The sequence below is a fragment of the Pimephales promelas genome, chromosome 9 (assembly GCF_988280905.1).
Source record: "Pimephales promelas chromosome 9, fPimPro1.hap1.1, whole genome shotgun sequence".
In the NCBI taxonomy this organism is placed as follows: Eukaryota; Metazoa; Chordata; class Actinopteri; order Cypriniformes; family Leuciscidae; genus Pimephales; species Pimephales promelas.
Genome location: NC_142777.1, coordinates 9,496,165 through 9,503,895, shown reverse-complemented (window position 1 = coordinate 9,503,895; position 7,731 = coordinate 9,496,165). Strand labels below are relative to the sequence as shown.

At 42.8% G+C, this 7,731-nt stretch overlaps 2 long non-coding RNA genes across 2 annotated transcripts; both read left to right on the top strand.

Moving 5' to 3' along the window:
* Nucleotides 1–4,606: 4,606 nt before the first annotated feature.
* LOC148977509 (uncharacterized) lies at nt 4,607–5,970 on the top strand. Its single transcript, XR_016169778.1, has 3 exons — nt 4,607–4,763; nt 5,686–5,844; nt 5,951–5,970. It is a non-coding gene; the product is annotated as an uncharacterized LOC148977509 (long non-coding RNA).
* Nucleotides 5,971–6,035: 65 nt separating this feature from the next.
* On the top strand, nt 6,036–6,905 carry LOC148977508 (uncharacterized). Its single transcript, XR_016169777.1, has 3 exons — nt 6,036–6,142; nt 6,339–6,430; nt 6,532–6,905. It is a non-coding gene; the product is annotated as an uncharacterized LOC148977508 (long non-coding RNA).
* The last annotated feature ends 826 nt before the right edge of the window (nt 6,906–7,731 follow it).

Sequence of the window (7,731 nt, the reverse complement as noted above, 5' to 3'; positions counted from 1 at the left end):
TAATCATTGCATAAAAAATGCATGCAGAGTATGAAATATATAACATTGCATTTTTAGCACATTGAGGTTTATTTATATAGTTTTTTTCACACAATAAAACTGGTGGTATTTAATGTCTTAAAAGTACAGATGAAGATGTAAATAAAAAAATGTATTGCCTGAAATAGGACTGTTTCCAATCTGTACCTGTTGTGTATAGACAAAAATGTATTTGTAAACTTACAGTGGTCTCACATGGACGTTGAACAATATGTTTTTTTATAAAATCCATAACCCGGAGAAGCCACCGCTGCCTGGGTGTGAGCAATTTGTTGCCAGTCCCACTAGGTTTGGGTTTAATTAACCTTGAGAACTGGGTTCTCAAGGATAAAGCCCTGGTCCTAACCTCTTCAACTGAAAGAAAAGAACAAGAAAACAACACTTTTTAAACGTTCCAGAATATGATGTGCATACATATTTGTAAAGGCAGCAAAAAAAATACTACAGTTCTTACTACACTTTTTTCATATTACAGCATACTGTAATATTAACTAGTCAATTGAGGTCGGTGACTAGTCAGGGTGAACTAAACTATAGTAAATATTGAGGGGAATATTTAGAAACACTAATATTTTTTAGTAATTTTCATCACGGAGAATTCTTTGTTATTATTATGTGAACAAAGCTACTACTACTGGGATAGAAAAAGTACTTATTTTGCTCACCTGGCTGTTGAAGGGAAGTCGCAATTTCTCTCCAACTTTTTTCTTTTTCGACTCGGTTGTGGTACTGCTCGGATGACACGTCAAACAGACACGGGTGCTCCTGCCATATTTCAACTAATTTTTCTTCCATTTCTGGGGTCCAAATAGACCGAGAAGAAGCCTTTTTCTGATTTAACGCCATGCTTATGCAAATGTGATCTATACTGCTCCCCGAACTCCCCGCGCTGCTCTGTATCTTGCTCTCTCATTGGCTGTCAGTAATCGCCGATGTAGTTTTCAGTCAGAACACTTTTCACACAGCAGGATTTTGAATCGCCGACAGGTCCAGATATTTAGCACGCCAAATATCTCACGGGCGTCGGCGACTCGTCGGTGATTCTCTCAGTTCGCGTCTTTGCTCATTCACACTGCGTGATTGTCACTCGCGTGAACGAGCGCCGATTTGCCTGTGATTTCGGGCATTTGTCGGCGACTTCTCAAAACCTGTCGGCGACTTCTCAAAACCTGTCGGCGACCCAAAATCGTGGCTAAAATCATGCAGTCTGAACTCGGCATAACAGGCGAGACTCTCTTCCTTAGGCTGAACAGCGAGAGCGACAGGTGAAATCAGAGAATGAAACAAGCACAGCTGAGTAGCGACAATGTAGCAGTGGAACAGACTCACAGTAGCTCAGTGCTGGACAGGACTGGACAGGACTCGCACGAGAGGTAACATACACGGACTAACACGTCTTGGCTCAAAGAATAATCTGGCAAAGAGGTAGGGAAAAGCAGCGGTAAAAGAAGCCGACAGAATTAGAGAAAAGGGAGAGCAGGTGTGAAAGAATGATTGGATAACGAGCATTAAGCAGCCGCAGCTGTAGATAATGAAACAGCAGAGAAAGCGAGAACAGAAGAGAGAACACATGATAACCAACAGGGGGAGACAAAGAACCGAGAAAAGGGACCAGGATCATGACACTTAGCTCCTTTTAGGAAAAGACTGACCAGATCATTTCTCCCCTGTATCAGAGACGCAGGTTCTGTAAATGCTGCTATGGCCACCACATAAACACATTCACAGCACTGAAAACACCGTTTGCTTGAGCTGACAGCATATGTGTTAGTTTTGTTTTTATAGAAACCTTGTGACATGTAGTGTGTAGTGTTGGTGGGCACTGAGATACACACGTATGTAACCCTGGTTCCCTGAAAGACAAATGAGACGCTGCGTTTGAGACGCTGTGGGAACGCTCTGTGTGATTACGTCATGAAGCACCTGCAAAATCAGTCCAATAGAAGCCCGAAACATCATAGAAGACGTCATAGACCAGGAAACTTTAAAGCACCTCTGAATTTGCAACAGCTTCTGAAACGCCTGAAGCTAGTCGAATAAGGGCATGTAGGAAGTATGACAGATAAACGCAGCATCTCGTTCCCTATCAGGGAACCAGGGTTACATACGTAACCTGAGACGTTCCCTTTCAAGGGAACTCGAATTGCGTTTGAGATGCGGCGGGAGCCCCATACCCACTATGCCATAGTGACAAATACCCATTCTGTGTGAAGTCCTTGCGCACACTAAGAAGCAAGCAACACTGCCCCAGGAGTGGAGAGGTCAAGGTCATAAAACCTGACAAATGTATGCGGAGAGGACCATCCTGCCGCATTACAGATATCAAGAAGGGAAACACCCCAAATTAAGGTCGTAGAGGCCACCATACTCCTTGTAGAATGTGCTCATACAGCCATAGGTGAAGGCTGTCCGGCCGCTTTATAAGCCAATGAAATAGCCCCGACTATCCATTTGCTCATCACCTGTTTAGATGCAGGGCATCCTCTCTTGAGTGATCCAAAGCAGACAAATAATTGTTCAGACTTACGCCACAGCGCAGCTCTGTGAACATCGGCATCCAAAGCCCAAACTGGACATAACAGGTTAAGTTGTTCTTGATCTAGGGTATTAAAAGGTGGAGGATAAAAGGCCTGCAGCACTATTGGGACCCCAAAATTAACTGGGACATTAGGAATATAACCCGGTCTCAGGTAGAGAAACACTTTTACCATACCAGGTGCAAATTCCAGACATGAAGGAGCAACCGACAGGGCATGCAAATCTCCAATTCTCTTGATAGAAGAAATAGCAAGGAGAAATAATGTTTTCAAAGTGAGGAATTTTTCTTAAACCTCTTCAATGGGCTCGAAGGGAGCCAAAGCCAGACCCTGAAGTACAATGGCCAAGTCCCAAGCCGGTGCTCTAGAGTGCAGTGCAGATCTCAACCTCAGTGTACCACGGAGCAAAGGAGTAATAAGAGGATCTCTCCCGATAGAAGTACACCTCAGAGGGGTGTGCCCTGAACCAACAGGGCAGTGAACAGGATCTAAGTGACGTTCACCACACCAGGTGGAGAATAATTTCCATTTCAATGCATGTAGTCTTCTCGTGGAAGGAGCTCTGGATTGGAGAATGATCTCAACGACCTCAGCTGAGAGACCGTATTCTATGAGCCGGGCCCCCTCAGAGGCCAGGCCCACAGTTTCCACAACTCCGGCCGAGGGTGAAATATTGTGCCCCCTGCATGGGACAGCAGGTCCCTCCTGAGCGGAATCTCCATGGGAAAGCTGTCCAGAAGAGTGGGCTTCGAAGGGCTTCGCCCCCGAAAGTGAACCTTAGGAACTTCCTGTGGTGAGGATGGATAGATACACGGAAGTACGCGTCCTTCAAGTCTATTTTGACAAACCAGTCCTCAGACTGAATCTGTGATACAATCTGTTTGAGTGTAAGCATTCTGAACTTGAGTTTCTGAACTCTGCTGTTTAAATGGCACAGATCTAGAATCTGGGATCCTTCTTTGGAACAATGAAGTAACGGCTGTAAAACCCTGACTCTCTGCTGGTAGGAGAAACCCTTTCTAAAGCTCCTTTTTGAAGAAGTGTCAGTACTTCCTGCTCCATAACCAGAGCCTGCTGTGAGTCCACTACTGTAGGGAGGACCTGAAATCTGGGCGGACGAGAACCGAATTGAATTCTGGAACCCTTTTTTATACCTCCGTGAAGTTGGCACCCCATAAAACGAAATAATCTCCAAAACTATGCCAATGGTTTGTGCTGTATTTGTGCTGATTTGTGCCGTAAAAACGAACATTTGTGCTGGTTTGGAGTTTGAGATATTGATGATTATTTTTTTGGTTGTGTTACGTCACTCTCCACCCCATATCGTTCAAATCGCTCCAAACCAGTGTCATTCGTTTGTGCTCTGTTTGTGCTGGTTTGTGCCGTTAAAACAAACATTGTATCCATTTTCCTTTCGCAGATATAGCAAATTTAATTCGGGAGCTGTGACGTCATTCTCCACCCCATTTCTTCTGAATCGCACACAAAATGTGTCTTTCGTTTGTGCTTGGTTTGTGCTGATTTGTGCCGTTAAAATTAACATGGTATCTATATCCCCTCCTTTAGAAATATCAAATATAATTCGGGGCAGTGACGTCACTCTCCACCCCACCTCGTCTAAATCGCACCAAACCGGTGTCGTTTGTTTGTGCTCGATTTGTGCCGGTTTGTGCCATTGAAAGAAACATTGCAACTACGATCCCCTCTTAAACATATTTAAAAAAAAACAACTTTTTAAGCAGTTACATAACTCTCCACCCCATTTGTTCTAAATCGTTGCAAAACTGTGACGTTTGTTTGTGCTCAATTTGTGCCGGTTTGTGCCCTTACGATGAACATTATGTATTTTTCCCCTCCTTAGAAATAAAACATTGGATTCGGGACAGTGACGTCACTCTCCACCCCACCTCGTCTAAATCGCCCCAAAACGGTGCCTTTTGTTTGTGCTCGATTTGTGCTGTTTTGTGCCGTAGAAAGAACCATAATAAATTATACAATTCTTCAGACATCCCAAAATCTTTGGAGGAGTACTTATGAGTGACGTCACGAAAGCAAGCCGCGCTCTCCATCTCGTCTACAAACCTGTCTGGTGCGTTTGTGCTCGCACAGGGCCGCGGCTGCTGTCATTGTTCCTTTCTTCCTCTTTAGATACGGAGACTTCGTCAAGCTCAAGATAAAAAAAAAACGGTATGTGATTGAGTGACCCGAATCACTTAAAAATGCACGTTGTGTGTCAGTTTTTTTTTAACACTTTGTAATAATAATCTCCTTTGTTAGCCTATTATGTTTTTTTTATTCAAATCGAGCATAATTTATCAGATGGAAGTTTAGGCTAGTTTTATACGTGTAGGCTATTATCTTGGCCATATCTAGGCCTCGGCCTATATTGAATATGATAAAATTATCAGAGAATTGTATCATTCTCTGAAGGAGAACGTGAGCCAAAGACATGTGAGCAGTGTTTTTGTTTGTTTAAAATGTTTTTAAAGCAACTAATCGAGGACTGTTACTTGTTAGTTTGCTGTTCTTAGCTGGTTTAACATCTTCCCAGTCATTTCACCGCACTAAACAAAGAAAGACGAGATTGTATTCATTGTGTGGGTGAAGAGTAATCATTTAATACCAGCAAACCACCTGGTTAAAGTTTCTCATTCTCATTCTCTCTCAGCTGAGCAGACAACATATCCAAACTGGTTTCCTTTTAAATGCAAAGATGAATGTAAAAATAACAGAGCGGTTTCTGTGAAGAATTTACAAATATTTTTTTAATGAACCATAAAATAAGAGAACTACAAAACTGTTTTCAAGAGAAGTGTTAAAATGAATAGATCTGGGTACAAATAACAGAACAGAACATTTACTAAAGAAATATATAACTTCTGTTCAAGAAATCATGGAACTGTTAAAACAGGCATAATGTGAATATAGATAATGTAGATTAAATAGAAAAACAATATAGACCATTCTCTTATTGATTATGAACTAATTTCTGCAGAGACCAGTCCAAGAAATTGTCCATTAATCAATGGTTTTAGTCCTCCTTTGTGAACAACATCACATGGGGTTGTATTTTGGTTTTTGCTGAGACTGTTTTTACATGGTCACACAGGTCATCATATTTCTCCCAGGCAAAAGAGTTTCTCCTACAGTAAGCCACGTAATGTCCAAGAGATTTCCTGGTTGGTCCTGGAATGAATGCAACAACCCCTCGCAAAGTGAACCGCTGATTGTCTAGCTCCATGTCGACAGGGATTTCAGACAGTGGATGGTTAGTATCACTTGTTTCAATGCACAGTAGTTGTCCAGGTATGCATCTGTGTGTGACAGAGCCATTGCAGAGGAATTTCATTGATTGATCATCATTAATTTTCCAGCTATCTGGACACTCTTGGGGTGATTTCAGTGGCTTCAGACACTTGGACCTGTTGAGATGTAGCCCATCATCCAGTGCTGCTTGGAGGCTTTTCAGTCCACCAGTTTGTAGAATATCTACATTGACTGGTAGGAGATAGATGGTTCTTGAAGATTTGGTATTTCGGCTGCAGTATGGAGAAGAGCACTCAGCTGTAAGTGTTGCACTTGGCATTTGCTTCATTGTTGATTCAATTATGTTAGCAACATTGCAATCCGCATTGACCTGCCTCACACCTGATTTTAGATGAACACACTGAAATGTATCCAACAGCATTTTTGCCCTCTTTGCGTAAGCATCTTTTCCAACTCCTTTTGTGACTATGGTCTTTACCAAATCAATCATTTCAGATTTTGAGTGCTCTTTGTCGAGATAATGACAGAATGATCCGCTGTCACAGAATGCCGAGCAAAGGCACTGGCAAAAGGAATCAAAGGCACAGGTATTATTTACACTTACAAGCATTTTGTCTACCATGATGGGCTTATTAGCCTGGTAGTTGCCATTTTTCAAGACATGAATTCTTGTATTTTTTCTTTTCAGGTTTATGTCTGCATGCAACCACTCAGAGCTAGGGGTCAGGTAGGACAGTCGCTTTTTTGGAGGAACACCGAGACCTTTCCAGTTTTCAACAGGGTCTTCCTCCACTAATTGTTGCCTAACTTCTGTGTCCTGCTCACTGTGGGCACTTTTTGTCTTCTGATTCTTTGTCTCAATGTGCTCTGTCTTCACCGGTGCAGATGAAATCCTCATGTTTCCCTCAAGAAACTCAAGGTGGCGTATGACAAAACGGTCAAGTCGGATGGGGAGGCTTTCATGTTTGAAAAGGCCATGTTTTATGTTTTTAAATTCAGCCTCAACATTTGCAGAGCTTGCTGTGTTGTGTACGCTTTTGAAGTGTGGAACCATCACAGCTGTCCAAAGAGGCATGCCATTCTTATCATATTTGGGACAAGCTCTGGAAGGAAATGAAGATTGTCTCTGTCACCATGATGTGCGGCAATCATCTTACTTTCTTCACAGATTTCTGTAACCCATGTTTTCAGATCTGTGGGGAGTGTCTCCTCGACTCCCGTCACCTCTGTTGAATGATCATCTTCAGTGACACATGGCAAGACTCCCTCTGCAAATCGTCTCTTTAATTGTGCTTTGCATGTTTCCGAGGCAACAGGTAAACCTTTGTCATCGTTTCCTTCTGATTCACTGAAGGCAACAACTGCAATGGAATGAATGAGCTCTCTTGCATCTTCCAGTGTATCAGACTGTAAAAGTTGTGCCATGGCTCGTAGATAGAATTCTCTAACTCTGTTTCCTCTTTGTCTTAGGCATTCCCACCGGCTAATGAGCTTGATGCAGTGTGCAACATCTACTCTGATGAAGCAAGGTGGTAGCTTTGAGTCTTCGGGTTTCCTTGCCAGCACTCCAAAGCACTGATTGATGTATGTTTTCAGGTCTGGGTAAGGAGTGAAGGCTTTAACCAGTGCTCCAAGCAAAGCCAAGGAGAAATCACAGACCGCCTCTTTGGGCACAGCAGCACCTGCTCGTTGCCATTCCGTGAGCCAGTTGGCAATAGAATTGATGGTGTGGCTCTCTGATAGCATTTGCACTACTGGAATATGATCTCCCTGTGAACACAAAACTCCTTGATACAGGAAGACATGTCCAGAATTGCCACAGGGTCTTCTCAGTCTTTTCACAACTGTACCTGTTGCATCAAAACTCACAAATGAGCCAGAGTACTTG